Source organism: Hypanus sabinus, chromosome 27 (assembly GCF_030144855.1).
Source record: "Hypanus sabinus isolate sHypSab1 chromosome 27, sHypSab1.hap1, whole genome shotgun sequence".
Taxonomy (NCBI): Eukaryota; Metazoa; Chordata; class Chondrichthyes; order Myliobatiformes; family Dasyatidae; genus Hypanus; species Hypanus sabinus.
The window spans coordinates 3,636,051-3,654,498 of NC_082732.1; the positions used below are offsets into that span (position 1 = coordinate 3,636,051).

The 18,448-nt window shown below is 44.0% G+C and overlaps 1 protein-coding gene across 2 annotated transcripts in view; it reads left to right on the forward strand.

Annotated features, from left to right (window-relative positions):
• The first annotated feature begins 2,214 nt into the window (after window positions 1-2,214).
• Window positions 2,215-18,448, forward strand: part of si:ch73-206d17.1 (tyrosine-protein kinase STYK1) — a 91,103-nt gene continuing 74,869 nt past the window's right edge. The window contains exon 1 of one of the 2 annotated variants that reach the window (XM_059951635.1): window positions 2,215-2,485. The gene's annotated coding sequence lies outside the window, so the exon portion shown is untranslated. The remainder of the gene's footprint in view (window positions 2,486-18,448) is intronic. The other variant, XM_059951634.1, reaches the window with a different exon arrangement.

Here is an 18,448-nt window from a genome sequence, read left to right on the forward strand (position 1 = left end):
CCGGCAACTCACTCCCGGCCCAGACCCCGTGCCGCATGATTGAACCTCATGCCTGGGCATCGGAACTCCATCTACAATGATTCTGTAACACACCATCTCGGCTCATCCCCTGAACTCACCTCGCCATCACTCACCCCCTTCACTGTTTGTGGTGATAATTTAACACAATTTACCTCAGAAAAGGTATTTTTAGTGATTTTTTTTTTCAGATTTCTTAATTTTTTGGCTACCAGAAAGCTGTCACACACTGGAAGTTGAGTCAGGGCATTGAGTATAAAAGTTGTCAAATCATGCATAAAAGTTTGGATAAGCCACATTTGGAATTATGTAAGGTTTTCTGGTCACTGCATTACTGGAAGGTGTAAAAGTTTTGGAGGGGGTGAAGATGAGATCCATCTGGATGCTTCCTGTTTTCCTGGGTGTGACAGAGGTTGAAAGATTTATGACATTATGAGAGATGTATTTATAATTAAAATAGTGTCATGGAAATGTCAAATACTAGAAGGCATAGATTTAAGGTGAACAGATGGGGGAATTTAAAGCCGATTTATTATGTAAGTTTTTTTTTACAAAAAATGATAGGTGGCTGAAACACTGTCAAAACGATATTGGAGGCAGATATGATAATGGTTATCATATATTAATGATAAAAAGCGGCTTTTAGACAAGCAGGGAATGGAAGTATTTCAACAATGTGCAGGTAGATGGGATTAGTTTAAATTGGTACAGCAGTCAGCACAGATGCTGTGTTGTACTGTTCTATGTTCTAATAATTAAGGAGGTTCTGTGTTGCATGCACTTGACCCAGAACGTTGGCCATTTTTTTGCCTTCACAGATGATGCCCGAATTATTTTTGCGTTAAATGGGTGCTTGATGGTGAGCAGGAACTTCATTTTTTTTTACTTATTGACATACAGCACAACACCCAGAGGAAACCCACAGGGAGAATGTACAAACTCCCTTCAGGCAGCAGCGGGAATTGAACCGGGGTTGTCTGTACTGTAAAGCGTTGTGCTAACCTCTAAGCTACCATGCCGACTCAGTTCCTTATTGTAAATTACTAAATGATGCTACAGCTTTAAACTTGTTAAACAAGAACAATCTCAGAGTGCAAAAGATAATTAATTCTCTTCTTGGATATTTCAACACATCCAACACTGACATGAAAAAGGAGCTTTTCAAATGCAGCTCCGAACACAGGCTCTGTTTGTGTGTTCCCCTGGGGTGGAGGAGAGCCTTACTATACATTTCCCAACCTACATTCTCCCATGTCCTCACTCTCCAACTGATTCTGATTACTCACTGACCAGATAACGTCGTTTACAGCTTACCAACCTGGTTTCACCCCGTCATGTTCACTTTTCCCTCAGTTTAGCGAGCTGCTGCTTTCCTTCCCATTTCTGACCAGGGTCTTCCACCTGAAATAATGATGTTCTCTTTCCAAATTGCAGAACGACCTTCTGAGTGTTTCCAGCATTTTCTGTTCTTATTTTAGATTTCCAGAATTAATAGTTTTTTTTGTTTTATTTTCAACTGTTTACTTAACACTAACCTTAAAGCACCGTCACTCATTTTTGATACTAGCTTTATCAGGTGTGGGACGTGCCGGTCACTAGTGGAATCATTCCGTAAAGTTGATCTGACGGTGCTCTGCAGTCAGAACAGTGGGAGACAATCTGTTCTGAGAGTGTCAAGAGTGGACCTGGGAACCGAACCTTTCTAGCACACTAGATACCTATATAAATTATCCTGCGACTCCGCTGAGTTTTGAGCTTTGCTGAAGAGAGACCTAAGTGCTCTGCAGCTAGTGAGAGTCCGTTGTATCATAGTTTTCCCGCAAACAGCAGGATCCGACAATCATCAAACAATACTTCCCAGTTTCTCCGGCTGCCAGGCAGGCTAACTTGGGAGCCTGCAGGGCGTTCCCGCTCGTCGGTCCCAGTGATGCTCCCGGAGGTATTTTCTGCCTCCTTTAGTCAATAGAAGTAGTTCCATGCGGAACTTCCCTCCCCCTCAAAGAAACTGTTCGAAGCTGATCCCGACGTGGATGAAAAGGTCGGTGCACAGCTCCGATGTGTTGATGGATGGAATACCTGGAGCCTGAGTGACTCAGGTGACTCAGCCCCACCCAGGCTGCGTCACATCCTACACCGGGAGTTAAGGAGCGGAGGGTGTGCAAACGCGGTGTACCTCCTTGTTTTCGGGCCGCTACGGTCGGTGGAAGTCCGATAGGAACTGGTGACATACAAACTGCAAATTAAATCCTCTTTCAAAAACGGAGAAAAAAGTGCCTGGATTTGTAGACTGTACAGCTTCATTGGATGGAGACTGACAGAAAGCGCTGGTGCTGTGGGTGGGACTGACGAGTCCCCTCCCTTTCCCAACTGGTATGGTGTCGCGAACTACTGTTTAACGATGCAGAGATTTGGCTAAAAGTGGCGTTGTGTTTCTTCATCTTTTCCTTAGAAAAAGGCAGGCGAACAGGTAACCTGATAAAGCTTTATACCTGGGAGGTGAATCTAAGGACGAGAGAAAGGTTGAGTGGGGCAGATGCTGTCCCTAGAGTGATTGGGACCTCCTTATGTGGAGGGAAGGGGTCCCTATCCCTCATGGTCTACCTGCCCGCGCCTGGAGGCTAGAAGCCTCCATTTGATTACAAAATTTCGTTACTACGGAATTGTTACCATGAAGTATTCACTTCATAACACACAGTAGAAAGCAAATATTGGGGAAAGAATACTCTGCGGGCCAGACAGCATCTTTGAAAAGATAAGTAACATTAAATTTGTGGCCAATACCCTCGTGAATCTCCAGCTCGGCCGAAGCACGCTGCACACCAATTAAATTAGTCTGAAATGTCGACACTGTTCCCCCTCCGCCAAAGCTGCCTGATCTGTTGAGTGCTTACTGCGATATCCTTATTTCAGATTTCTGTTTTAAAATGTGTGGCATGGTACGGATCTTATTAGCGAGGCACAGCGATTTAATTTTCTAGTCACATGCCGCTTGTTGTTTCTGGGCTATTTTGTCCTCCTGGCTCGTATAGTTTCTGCTCCTTGTTCCAAGAGAGCGTTTGCGCTCCGTTGCTTCATAAGCTACGGTCCATGTGTGAGCGACGCGCTTTAATTTCCAAGAAGCTGACACTTCGTTAAAACTTAATGATTCTGATACCTATACCTTGTTTCTTCCCCCCTTTACATCTGATCGGCTAACGGGCAAAGGGCTGGGAGCGATGGTTGGAGTTAATTGAAGTAGAAAGGGTTAAACAGGTTAAATAATGTTTCTGTACTGTCATCTGTATTCCTGAAGGCACTTCTTGCAGAACACTTATGCAGCGTGGGAGTCGATAAACAACAGTTTTCTATGTTGGATATTATGGACGGACTACGTGTATAGGACCAGGGATGCGCTGATTATGAGAAAAGGAGTTGAGTTCCATGATGATTGATCTGCAGTCTAGCCTCCTTGTTCTTTAACCTGTTGGCTAACGAATGTTAGTGTTCAAATCTGCACTTGATTCCAAACCCCGAGGAAATTTGTATATGGTTGGAAAATGAAAGTTGCTTTTAGTCCTGAGTGATTTAGCTCTCATTTTAAAGTTCAGAATTCTCCCACTAGAAAAGATTTTTTTTAAATGAGCGTCTTCCTGTCAGTAAGTCAGTTTCAAATCCTGATTAAATCAAAAGGAGCAGCATTTGTGGAGGGGGGGGGTGTTGGGCTTAAACCCTGCATTGGGGTAAGCACCAGTAATTTCTCCCACCTCCTGCCCTCTTTCCCACCCCCAACAGATGGTGTATTCCTCCAGATTGCAGCATTTGCAGTCTCCTGTGTTTGTGTCTCCTGTCTGTCTATAGTGCTTTGGAATGGTTGATCAAGTCTCCACAAATGGTGTGAAACTTCATCCCATTCAAACTTCAGTCACGGGTTACATTCTACGAGGATCTCTGATTACATTTGAACCCTTCTTGGAGTGGCATATTAACATGCCATTTTAATCGGTTTACCCTCACACTGAGCACGGGGCCCCCCAGGGCTGTGTGCTCAGTCCACTGCTGTTCACTCTGCTGACCCACAACTGTGCTGCAACACACAGGACGAATCACATCATCAAGTTCGCCGATGACACGACCGTGGTGGGTCTCATCAGCAAGAACGACGAGTCAGCATAGAGAGGAGGTGCAGCGGCTAACGAACTGGTGCAGAGCCAGTCTCTGAATGTGAACAAAACAAAAGAGATGGTTGACTTCAGGAGGGCATGGAGCCACTGAACATTGACGGCTCCTCGGTGGAGATCATTAAGAGCACCAAATTTCTCGGTGTTCACCTGGCAGAGAATCTCACCTGGTCCCTCAACACCAGCTCCATAGCAAAGAAAGCCCAGCAGCGTCTCTACTTTCTGCCAAGGCTGAGGAAAGTCTATCTCTCAACCCCCATCCTCATCACATTCTACAGGGGTTGTACTGAGAGCATCCTGAGCAGCTGCATCACTGCCTGGTTCGGAAATTGCACCATCTCGGATCACAAGACCCTGCAGCGGATAGTGAGGTCAGCTGAGAAGATCATCGGGGTCTCTCTTCTTGCCATCACGGACATTTACACTACATGCTGCATCCGCAAAGCAAACAGCATTATGAAGGACCCCTCGCACCCCTCATACAAACTCTTCTCCCTCCTGCTGACTGGGAAAAGGCACCAAAGCATTCGGGCTCTCACAACCAGATTATGTAACAGTTTCTTCCCCCAAGTTATCAGACTCCTCAATACCCAGAACATGGACTGACACCAACTTACTGCCCTCTATCCTACCTATTGTCTTGTTTATTATTTATTGTAATGCCTACACTGTTTTGTACAATTTATGCAGTCCTGTGTAGGTCTGTAGTCTAGTGTAGTTTTTTTTGTGTTGTTTTATGTAGTTCAGTGTAGTTTTTGTATTGTTTCATGCAGCACCATGGTCCTGAAAAATGTTGTCTCATTTTTACTGTGTATTGTGCCAGCAGTTATGGTCAAAATGACAACAAAAAGTGATTTGACTAGTATCATTGTTAATAAAACATACCAATCTCAGATCTAGAGTGGAAGATCTAAAACTGAATTATCTATGGCAATTTTACCCTCACATCTGAATCTTTTTCTAATAACATCTCTGAAGGAGGCAGTTTGGCCATTGTATACATACATCACTTCCAACAAAGTGAAACCAAGCCCTGCCGCTGACAACGAGACTTCACTTCCAATGAGCTCCATGTTCACTTTGACTGTCAAAACATGAAGGCAGCTTCGCAAATTCCCACTGCCCCTAGTGACCTTGTGATTTCAGTCTCTGAGGCCAATGTGTAAGTATCCTTCAGGCAGATAAGGCAAAGTTGCAGGCAGGGATGAGTTGTACTGTAGAACGGGGCCAAAAAGGATGTTGGATGCAGGATAGATGGTTTTAAATTTGAATGCTCACAGTATATGGGATAAAGTAGATGATCTTGTAGTGCAGTTAGAGATTGGCAGCAATGACATTGTGGGCATCACTGAGTCGTGGTTGAAAGAAGATTATAGTTGGGAGCTTAATTTCCAGGAAGACACATTTTATCAAAAGGACAGCCAGTTAGGTGAGGAGTGGTTGGCTCTGTTGGTAAAAAAAAATGAAATCAAGTCATTAGAAAGAGGTGACATTGGATCGGATGATGTAGGATCGTTGTGGGTAGAATTAAGAAAGTGCAAGGGTAAAAAGACCCTGATGGAAGTTATATACAGGCTTCCAAAGAGTAGCCAGGATAGGGACTACACATTACATTAGGAGATAGATAGAAGAGACCTGTCAAAAGGGCAATGTTGCCGAGGTCATGGAGATCTCAGTATGCAGGTAGATTGGGGAAATCAGGTTGATGCTGGATCCCAAGGGAGAGAATTTGTAGAATGCATATGAGATAGCTTTTTAGGAGTAGCTTGTGTTTGAGCCCACTAGGGGATCAGCTATTCTGGATTGGGTATTGTGGAATGAACTGGATTTGATTAGGGAGCTTAAGTTAAAAGAACCCTTAGGAGACAGTGATCATAATATGATAGAATTCACCCTGCAATTTGAGAGGAAAAAGCTAAAGAATCAGTTCTCCAGTGGAATAAGGAGAAGTACAGAGCCATGAGAGAGGAGCTGGTCGAAGGGGACGCCAGCATGGATGAGCAGAGCAGCAATGGCTGGAGTTTCTGACAGGAATTTGGAAGGTTCAGGGTAGGTACATCCCAAAAAAGTAGTATTCTAAATTCAGGATAACACAATTGTAGCTGACAAAGGAAGTCAAAGCCACCATGAAAACAAAAGAGAGGAGATATAATAGAGCAAAAAATTAGTGGGAAGTTACAGAACTGGGAAACTTTTAAAAGCCAACAGAAAGCAACTAAGCAGCATGGGGGGGGGGGGGAGAAATGAAATATAAGGTACATTTGCCAACAATGTCAAAGAGGATGCTAAAAGTTTCTTTGCAGATATATAAAGAACAAAAGAGAGACGAGAGTAGATAATGGACCACTAGAAAGTGACACTGGAGAGGTAGTAATGGGGAAAAGGAATTGGTGGATGAACTATTTCACTTTGGAAGACATGAACAGTTTGCCAGATTTTCGAGAGTGTTAAGGGGCAGAAGTGAGTGTGGTTGTTATTACTAGGCAGAAGGTGATTTAGAGGCTGAAATATCTGAAGGTGGATAAGTCACCTGGATCAGCTGCACTACACCCCGTGGTTCTGTAAGAGGTAGCTGAAGAGATTGTGGAAGAATTAGTAATGATCTTTCAAGAATCACTTGATTCTGGAATGGTTCTGAGGGACTGGATATATGCAAATTTCACTCCACTCTTCAAGAAGGGAGGACGGCAGATGAAATTAAAGTATAGGCCAGGTAGCCCGACTTCATTGGTTGGGAAGATGTTGTAGTTGATTGTTAAGGATGTGGTTTCGAGTACTTGGAGGCACATGGTGAAATAGGCCAAAGTCAGCATGGTTTCCATAAGAGAAAATCTTACCTGACAAATCTGTTGAAATTCTTTGAAAAAATAGCAAGCAGCTTAGACAAAGGAGAATCAGCGTATGTTATGTACTTGGATTTTCAGAAGACCTTTGACAAGGTGCCTCACATGAGGCTGCTTACAAGCTAAGAGCCTATGTTATTTCAGAAAAGATATTAGCATGGATAGAGCATTGGTTGATTGTCCAGAGACAAATACTGGGAATAAAAGGAGTCTTTTCTGATTGGCTTCCTGTGACTAGTGGTGTTCTGCAGTGGTTGGGGCTGGAACTGCTTCATTTTATGTTGTGTGCCAATGATTTGGATGAGGGAATTGATGGCTTTGTAGCTAAGTTTGCAGATGGTACAAAGATAGGTGGAGGTGCATGTAGTGTTGAGGGACCAGGGTGACTGCAAAAGGACTTGAACAGATTAGGAGAATGGCCAAAGATGTGCAAATTAGATATAGTTTCAGGAAGTGTTTGATCATGCACTTTGGTAGAAGGAATAAAAGCACAGAATATTTTTTAAACAGAGAGAAAATTTAAGAATCCAAGGTGCAAAGGGACTTGGGAGTCCTTGTGCAGGATTCTCTAAAGGTTAACTTGCAGGTTGAGTCAGTTGTGAGGAAGGCAAATGCAACGTTAACATTCATTTCAAAAGGACTAGAGTATAAAAGCAAGGATGTAATGCTGAGGTTTTATTAGGCATTGGTGAGGCCTCACTTGGAGTATTGAATGCAGTTTTGGACCTCTTATTTAAGAAAGGAGGTGCTGACATTGGAGAAGGTTCAGAGTAGATTCATGAGATTGATTTTGGGAATGAAAAGCTTACTGTATGTAGAGCAATTGATGGTTCTGGAACATAAGAATGAGGGGTGAATCTTATTGAAACCTATTGAATGTTGAAAGGCCTACATTGAGTGGATGTTAAGATGTTTCCTTTGGTGGAAGAGTCTAGGAACAGAGGTTACAGCCTCAATATAGAGGGACATCTGTTTAGAATAGAACTGAAGAGAAATTTCTTTAGCCAGGTCATTGGGTGTTTTTGAAGTGGAGGCTGACTGAAATTATCACTGATATCTTTAACCTCTCACTTTGGCACAATGTGGCACCCACCTGCTTCAAGCAGGCTTCAGTTATACTTGTGGCTAAGAAGGACATGGTAACCTGCCTCATTGACAATCATCCAGTATCACTTGCATCAGAGCTTCACAACCTGGGGTCCACAGACTCCTTGATCAATGGCAAGGATCCATCATGTAAAAAAAGTGTTGGGAACCCTGCCTTACATCCACCATGATGAAATGCTTTGAGAGATTGGTGATGAAGTATACTAACTCCTGCCTGAGAAGCGTCTTGTATCTGCTCCAATTTGCCTATCATCACAGGTCAACGGGAGATGGCATTTCATTGGCCCTTCACTGAACTCTGCAAAATCTGGACAGCAAAGATGCATACATCAGGATGCTCTTTATTGACCAGAGCTCAGAATTCATATTAATCAAGACCAAGTGCTCAATAGTTCCTTGTGCAACTGGATCCTCGTTTTCGTCACTTGCAAACCCTAGTGGGTTTGGATTGGAAACAACATCTCCTCCATAATCATCATCAGCACAGGTGCACCACGAGGATGTGTGCTTAGTCCACTGCTGTACTCGCTTTATATTTATCTCTCTAAGGCTAAGTACAGCTCTAATACCATATTTAAGTTTGCGTACAACAGCACTGTCATTGGCTGAATCAAAGGTGGTGCTGAATCAGCACATGGGAAGGAGATTGATTGAAAATCTTTCACTCAATGCCAGGAATACCATGATTATTGACTTCAGGAGGAGGAAACTAGAGGTCCATGAGCCAGTCCTAATTGGGCACTGAAGTGGAGAGAGTCAGAAACTTTAAAAATTCCCCTGTGTTATCATTTCAGAGGAACTGTCCAGGGTCACTGTAAGTGCCATTATGAAGAAAGTACAGCAGTGCTTCTACTTCCATAGAAGTTTGTAAAGATTCAACGTGACATCTAAAACTTTGACACATTTATGTGATGGAGAGTATACTGACTGGTTTAATCATAGCCTGGTATGGAAAGACAAGTGCCCCTGAACAGAGAAGTTGTGGATATGGCTCATTCCATCATGGGTAAAGCCCTCCTCACCTTTGAGCACATCTACATGGAGGGCTGTCACAGGAAAGCATCATCCATCATCAAGGATCCCCACCACCCGGGCCATACACTTTTCACGCTGCTGCCATCAGGAAAAAGGTCCAGGAGCCTCAGAACCCTCATCACTAGGTTCAGGAACAGTCAGTGGCAGTGCTGAGGCAATGCTTGCAGGTGCTATAGCACCAGCAGAAATTACGATAGCCCCACCAAGAAATTAGCTGAAATTTGACGTACAAATTGCAGCTGCTTTCTCTGTATAGTTTTGAATACAGCTTGTTTCTCCAGTTGATCTAGTGAAACAGCACCCCCAATTACCATAGCACCCATGCAAAAATGAAATTATAAACTCTGTGCTGGCCTAAGGTCAGATCCATTCTACACTTCTGCTTATTCGTTCATTGTCAATGTCTCGCTATTGCTGTCCTCACTCAGATCAGTTAAGCTGATCTAAGATCACAAGGTGGTGATGTCACTCGCTCTCACTCACGCGAGAAATTGATAGTGTACATAAATTTGTGCAGGATTCAGGGCAGATCCATGGTCTCGCGAGACTGACGGATGCCACACACACACATTGTGCTTTTACAAGCTAGTGTGGGCCTGACACATGCATTATTTTGGCCCATGTGAAAAATGGATCAATTTTTAGTGAGAAAACGAGCTCATCCAAAGGAATCAGTGGTGTCTCAGCCTGAGCCTGTCTGAATTGAAAGTGACATGCAGAAAGAAGTAAGTGGGGATGAGGACGACAGCAGTTCATTGGGGTGTGAGGGTAAAGTAGAGGAACAAGAAACGGAGTGGGATTCGGAAGAGAACATGGATGAAGCTGCTCTTAGTGCTAGTGGGAATACTGGTAGCGATGTTAGCCAGCAGCCTGAGGAAGGACCCCATCGGCCAGCATTGAAAAAGTACCCTTCGCAACAGTTTTGCAATCAGCAAAGGAGTTTTATTCGTGGCTGGTTTGACCTGTACTCCTGGCTGGAATATTCAATCACAAAAGATACTACGTTCTGCTTCGCATGCAGGTATTTCCTGTGTGGAGGACATGGGTTCCATTCTGAGTCCACCTTCACCGTTACCAGTTACCACAACTGGCAGAAAGCTACAACAGCTTTCAAAACCCACCATGTAAGTGCAGCTCATAAGTTTGCTATGGAGGCATGGGCCGAACTCAGATTGAGAAAACAAGACAGTTCAAGATTGGGAAATACGCTCGATAAAGGACATGCAAAGATTGTCCAAGAAAATGGTGAGTATATGAGAGCAGTGGTTGAGTCTACACTGCGTGCCAAGGCATTGCCCAGCGAAGACCCTGGGAGGATGATGGATCTGGCAACAGGGAAAACTTTGTTGAGTTGCTCAGTGTAATTGGGCAGTTTGATAAGACTGTAGCTAAAAAAAAGGAGGACAATCCTGGAAATGCAAAAAAACACCCATCACAAAATCCAAAATGAAATTATGGGGATTATGGCAGATATGGTCAGACATCAAATAAGTGCAGAAATCAAGGAGGCTGGACATTTTGCCATCATGGTCGATGAAAGTAAAGACTTGAGTAAAAAGGAGCAAATATCAGTGGTGGTGAGGTATTTGAATAACGAAACAGTGCTTGAAGAATTCTTGCACTTCACTCTAACAGAAGGGTTGGACGCAGAGTTGCTTCTTAAAAGCATTGAACAGACACTTGCCCAGTGTGTTATTGATAAGAACGCATGTATAGGTCAGTGTTATGATGGGGCGGTAGTGATGTCCGGAGTGTAATAACGGGGTACAAGAGAGGTTCAGGAAAACGGTCCCGCGGACATTATATATACACTGCCATGCTCACAGACTTAACCTTGTTTTAGTGGATGTTGTGAGCAATGTACAAGCAGGTGAGTTTTTTGAAACTGTACAGCGGCTTTACAACACCTTTTCAAACTCTGTTGCCCATGATTTTTTCATGAAGAAACAAGAGAGAACTGGAATCAACTGCACAGCCCGTGGAGCTGAAGAAGTTGTCAGATACATGCTGGGCATGGCAGTATACAGCTTTGTGGGCTATAAGGAAATCACTCCCTGCCATTCTAGCTACACTACAGGATATTATGGATTAACCAAATGCACGGAGGAAAACAGAGGCCAGAGCTGTAAATGGACTGATTGTCGAGCAGTTTGCTTTAATTCTCATTCTGTCTGATGATTTATTCTGAGTCACTAAGTTCATGTCAGACAAGCTACAATCTCCCAGTTTGGAGCTTTCATCCGCTGAGGACTTGGCTCGGTCTGTTATCGATGCGCTTGCAGCAAAATGGAGGAGAGGAATTATGGAGTGAAATTCAGGCAAGAGCTAGGGACGTGTGTGTGGAGGCCGACAAACAGAGCAGACCACATGAAAGGAGACAGGCCCAGCCGTCTACATGATTTTGTTGTTGTGACCCAAACCAAACACACACCTGTCACATCCTCTGATGACCTTCGCAAGCACTGTTTCTATCCAGTTATAGACAGACTGAAGTGAAAAGATGGTTCTCAATTGAGACTGGCGGTGTTCTGACTGGAGTCTCTGCATTGAGCCCCAAACACAAGCTCTTCCTAGACAAGAATTGTCTCTGGCCAATGGCCCAATACTGTGGACTGACTGAAGTAAACCTGACTGCAGAGCTGCATCAGGTTCAGCGTCTGCTAGAAACAAAACAAAAGCAAGGACAGACAGTGAATGACACAGTGGAATTTGTAGCTCTAATGAGACCCTACTGCAATGCATTTATAGATTTATACAAACTAATCTGCATATCACTGACCCTGCCTGTGAAATCTGCCTCATGCAAACGGAGTTTCTCTTGCCTCAGACACCTCAAAAACTACCTTAGGAATTGCAGCGGCGATGCTCGGAACAGCAACTTGGTCTTGTTGGCCATAAACAGCTGGAGGACCAAGGCACTTGACATCCAGAAAATCATTGATGCTTTCACCACCAATCACAACAACAGATGGATTGTGCTTCTCTGAAAACATCAACGATGAGTGTGGTTGATTTTTTAAAAATTTGGGCCTAGACTAATGCTGATTATAATTATTATTTTATAGTGGATATCCCATAGTCCTTATGTTTCCTGCAAATCCTAGAATATTGCATTTACTGCTATTAAACCTACTGGTTTTGCTTAGACTTCGAAGTGGTGATTCTGTTGATTTTTGTTTAAATTCAGTAACCGAATTAATTGAGGTATTGCATGGTCAGAGTACGATTTGTCCAACTCCTGGTAAAGCCTTACATCTGTTGTTTGTCTTATTTGACTTTAATAACGGTGTATCTTTTGGCATTGTCTGTCTATGTACTGTGAATAGCGGTGGACATTGTGGGTTACTGTTGTGTTTTTCAGTTGAAAAGCACGCATTTGACGCTGATTGGGGGATTGGTGCGTGATTCATGTTGTGCGCTGTGGGTCGGATGCTCCGTTGGTTTGTTTGTTTATGTTCTGTGTAGCCCGGGTTGTCTCCGATGCTGTTGACACTGTCACAGTTCACTTCTATATTAGATCTATCAATTGCTGTTGCTTGTGAATCAACAGAGGCATTTATAGTAGGCACATAATGCTTGAGACTGACTTCTGAATGCCATGCATCTGCCTCACAAATACATATTACCATACAGTACACCCTTCAGCACCATCACTGAATGATTCAGCCCCACTGTAACACCAGCAAGAAAAACTCTCTGGCGCCGCCAGTGGGGACAGTTATTATCCCCTCAACCAACAGGCTCTTAAACTAGTGGGGATAACTTCACTCATCCCATTACTGGACTGTTCCCACAAACCATGGACTCACTTTCAAGAACTCTTTACCTCATATTGTTGGTATTTATTGCTTATTCATTATTAGTATGATTATTTTGTTTCTTCTTATATTTGCACAGTTTGTTGTCCATTCTGTTGGGTGTGGTCTTTTATTGATTCTATTGTGCTTCTTGTATTTACTGTCATTGCCCTCAAAAAAAAATCTCAGCATTGAATATGGTGAAGTATACGTATTTCAGTATAAATTTATTTTGAACCAGCTGCTGTCAGGAACAATCCCATTTTAGCACTTCGCCCTCTCATTTCCCAGCACCCTGCATTCTCTTACTTGTCCACCATTTCCTTTTTGATTTTGTTTTTGGCCATTAACCTACCCTCAGAGGTATTTTACAGTCAAGAACTAAGCCACTGAGTTTATTTACTTATGTGGTACTGACATTAAACTGTGGACCATTGAACGGTACTGGAAGACCTTACGGTGATGAAAGTTGATTGTGGGGAGCATGGTTACGTTTCATGCTTCAGACTCTACCTTGTCATCTCTGCTGTGTGGTTTGAAGAACTTCTGCCCCACCTGTGCTGTTTTTATTTTTTCTTTGCAACATTTCAGGAAGGGTTATAAAGGTGGTGCAATTTTAGTAGAGTCGAGAGCAGAGGCAATTCCTGAAATCTGTGACAATTAGTAGCTTGAGCACAAACCAATTGCTCTGACGTATGAGTTAACAGGCTTCCAGTTGGCTTAGGCAAAATCAGATACAGGGTGGGCACTTCTGTAGGAAGCTATATTTCAGAAGTTCAGGGAATAGATTGATGGCGTTATCTTGCTGGAATCTTGTGTTTTTCTGAATGCTATGTGTCTTTATCACGAGTGTGACCTTCAAGCAAAGAAGCTAACTGGTTACTACCTGCATTCCTCTGTCAGCTGATGAATCAGTGCTTCTCCATGTTGAACAGTAGCAAACCAGGCACAGAATGTATCCTGTTTGCAGACTTCAATGTCTATCAGACAGTGAGTGAGTTGGTTGAATCCTAGTGGGCAGATTGGATCTGCAGTAGATTGTAACTGTTTCACAACTGATAAAACTTTCTTACAGAATGTTGGAAAGACCCAGAAGGTTTATTGGTTTCTCTTTGCACAGATGCTGCCTGAGGGCTCGTTTGCTTCTTGTGTGTTCTGCTTTCATTTCAGCTTTCTTGTATCTGTCACTTTTTCAGATTCATGGATCTACTTGGTCTGATCACCACCAGTTTACCTGTGACAGGTGCAACTGGGAAGAGTAACTATTGCACAGCCTTTGCGGAGGCAAAGTTCTGTCTTCATTCAGAATGGCCTCCGTTATGTTGTATTTCACCTTCCCCTTGTTTTTCTCCCTCTCCCCCCCCCCCCCCACCTTTTAAATCTACTCCTAATCTTTTTCCCCCAGTCCTACTGAAGGGTCGTGGCCTGAAATGTTGACTGTACTCTTTACAACACAGGCTGCCTGGCCCGTTGTGTTCTGCAGCGTTTGTAGGTGTTGTTTGGATTTCCAGCATCTGCAAGGTTTCTTTTGTTTGCAACTAAATACTTTGCTTACCACATTTTTTTCTGGCAAACAATCATTGCAAGTAATAGTCTGTAAATAGTCTGTAGACCTCAAGGATGGCGTTCTCAGGATTGCTGCCAGTGCTACGTGATAGTGATGGTAAGAATTGGAGGAGATGGCAGTTGAATGCGTGGCTGAGGAGTTGGTGCAGGGGACAGGGTTTTAGATTTTTGGATCATTGGGATCTCTCCTGGGGAAGGTGGGACCTGTACAGATTGGATGGGTTGCGCCTGAACTTGAGGGGGAGAAATATCCTTGCAGGTAAGTTTGCTAGCATGGTTCGGGAGGGTTTAAACTAATTTGCAAGGGGGGTGGGACCCGGAGTGATAGAGCAGTGAAGGAAGTGCATGGAGTAAAGCCAGATCTAACATATAGAGAGGCTTTGAGGAAAGAGCAGCAGAATAAAGGGTATAAAGGTAGTGAGGTAGAAGGGCTAAAGTGTGTGTACTTCAATGCAAGAAGCATCAGGAACAAAGGTGATGAACTGAGAGCTTGGATACATACACGGAATTATGATGTAGTGGCCATTATAGAGATTTGGCTGGCACCAGGGCAGGAATGGGTTCTCAATATTCCTGGATTTCAGTGCTTTAAAAGGGATAGAGAGGTGGGGGAAAGGGGAGGAGGGGTGGCATTACTGGACAGGGATACTATTACAGCTACAGAAAGCAGGATCCTCTTTTGAGTCAGCATGTGTAGAAGTCAGGAACAGGAAGGGAGCAGTTACTCTATTAGGGGTATTCTATAGGCCCCCTGGTAGCAACAGAGATACCGATTGAGAGGCAGATTTTGGAAAGGTGCAAAAATAACAGGGTTGTTATCATGGGTGACTTTAACTTCCCTAATATTGATTGGCACCTGATTAGTTCCAAGGGTTTAGATGGGGCAGAGTTTGTTAAGTGTGTCCAGGATGGATTCCTGTCACAGTGTGTTGACAGGCCGACTAGGGGGAATGCCATACTAGATTTAGTATTAGGTAACAAACTGGGTCAGGTCACAGATCTGTCAGTGGGTGGAGCATCTGGGGGACAGTGATCACCGCTCCCTGGCCTTTAGCATTATCATGGAAAAGGATAGAATCAGAGGGGACAGGAAAATTTTTAATTGGGGAAGGGCAAATTATGAGGCTATAAGGCAGGAACTTGCGGGTGTGAATTGGGATGATGTTTTTGCAGGGAAATGTACTATGGACATGTGGACGATGTTTAAGGATCTCTTGCAGGATGTTAGGGATAAATTTGTCCCGGTGAGGAAGATAAAGAATGGTAGGGTGAAGGAACCATGGGTGACAAGTGAGGTGGAAAACCTAGTCAGGTGGAAGAAGGCAGCATACATGAGGTTTAGGAGGCAAGGATCAGATGGGTCTGTTGAGGAATATAGGGTAGCAAGAAAGGAACTTAAGAAGGGGGCATGAGAAGGCCTTGGTGAGTAGGGTAAAGGAAAACCCCAGGGCATTCTTCAATTATGTGAAGAACAAAAGGATGACAGGAGTGAAGGTAGGACCGATTAGAGATAAAAGTGGGAAGAAGTTCCTGGAGGCTGTAGAAGTAAGCGAGGTCCTCAATGAATACTTCTCTTCGGTATTCAATAATGAGAGGGAACTTGATGACGGTGAGGACAATATTAGTGAGGTTGATGTTCTGGAGCATGTTGATATTAAGGGAGAGGAGTTGTTAAAATGTATTAGGATGGATAAGTCCCAGGGCCTGATGGAATATTCCCCAGGCTGCTCCACGAGGTGAGGGAAGAGATTGCTGAGCCTCTGGTTAGTATCTTTATGTCCTCGTTGTCCATGGGAATGGTACCGGAGGATTGGAGGGAAGCAAATGTTTTCCTCTTGTTCAAAAAAGGTAGTAGGGATAGTCCAGGTAATTATAGACCAGTGAGCCTTACATCTGGTGGGAAAGCTGTTGGAAAAGATTCTTAGAGATAGGATCTATGGACATTTAGAGAATCCTGGTCTGATCAGGGACAGTCAGCATGGCTTTGTGAAGGGCAGATCGTGCCTAACAAGCCTGATAGAGTTCTTTGAGGAGGTGACCAGGCATGTAGATGAGGGTAATGCAGTGGATGTGATCTACATGGATTTTAGTAAGGCATTTGACAAGGTTTCACAGGGTAGGCTTATTCAGAAAGTCAGAAGGCATGGGATCCAAGGAAGTTTGGCCAGGTGGATTCAGAGTTGGCTTGCCTGCAGAAGGCAGAGGGTCGTGGTGGAGGGAGTACATTTGGATTGAAGGGTTGTGACTAGTGGTGTCCCACAACTATCTGTTCTGGGCTCTCTACTTTTCATGATTTTTATTAACGACCTGGATGTGGTGGTAGAAGGGTGGGTTGGCAAGTTTGCAGAAGACAAACTTTGGTGGTATTGTAGATAGTGTAGAGGATTGTCAAAGATTGCACAGAGACATTGATAGGATGCAGAAGTGGGCTGAGGAGTGGCAGATGGAGTTCAACCCAGAGAACCCAGTGGTACACTTTGGAAGGACAAACTCCAAGGCAGAGTACAAAGTAAATGGCAGGATACTTGGTAGAGTGGAGGAGCAGAGGGATCTGGAGGTACATGTCCACAGATCCCTGAAAGTTGCCTCATGGGTAGATAAGGTAGTTAAGAAAGCTTATGGGGTGTTAGCTTTCATAAATCGAGGGATAGAGTTTAAGAGACGCGATGTAATGATGTAGCTCTATAAACTCTGGTTAGGCCACACTTGGAGTACTGTGTCCAGTTCTGGTTGCCTCACTATAGGAAGGATGTGGAAGCATTGGAAAGGGTACAGAGGAGATTTACCAGGACGCTGCCTGGTTTAGAGAGTATGGATTATGGTCAGAGATTAAGGGAGCTAGGGCTTTACTCTTTGGAGAGAAGGAGGATGAGAGGAGACATGATAGAGGTATACAAGATATTAAGAGGAATACACAGAGTGGACAGCTAGCTCCTCTTCCCCAGGGCACCACTGCTCAGTACAAGAGAACATGGCTTTAAGGTAATGGGAGGTAAGTTCAAGGGGGATATTAGAGGAAGGTTTTTTACTCAGAGAGTGGTTGGTGTGTGGAATGCACTGCCTGAGTCAGCGGTGGAGGCAGATACACTAGTGAAGTTTAAGACAGGTATAAGGAGGAATTTAAGGTGGGATGTTATATGGAAGGCAGGGTTTGAGGGTCGGCACAACATTGGGGGCCAAAGGGCCTGTCTATGTCTAACTTTGGACTTGGAGACAATGCGGTGACATTTGTGAGGTAAGGCGAGGCGGCGGATCCATTGCTAAGAGCGTGAAAGGTCAGGCACAGGCCAAACCAAACATGTCCTTACCTTGGAAGTTACCTAGGGTTACACACAGCCCTCATTTTTCTAAGCACCTTGTAGCCATCCTGGAGTCTCTTAAAAGACCTTATCCTTTCCTCCTTCACCACCGTCACCAGCAGCCCATTCCACGCACTCACCACTCTCTGCATAAAAAGTCTTACCCCTGACATCTCCCCTGTACCTACTTCCAAGCACTTTAAAGCTGTGCCTTCTCGTGCTAGCCATTTCAGCTCTGGGAAAAGGCCAGGGCTTTTCCCTGTAAAAGATGATGAGAGGCATTGATTGTGTGGATAGTCAGTATCCACACAATCAATGCCTCTCATCATCTTTTACACCTCTATCCTACGTCACTCCAAGGAGAAAAGGCCGTGTTCACTCAACCTATTCTCCCAATCCAGAGATCATCCTTGTAAATCTCCCCTGCATCCTTTCTATGGTTTCCACATCCTTCCTGTAGTGAGGCGACCAGAACTGAGCACAGTACTCCAAGTGGTGTCTGACCAGGGTCCTATATAGCTGCAACATTACCTCTCAGCTCCTAAACTCAATCCCACGATTGATGAAGGCCAATGCACCGTATGCCTTCTTAACCACAGAGTCAACCTGTGCAGCAGCTTTGAGTG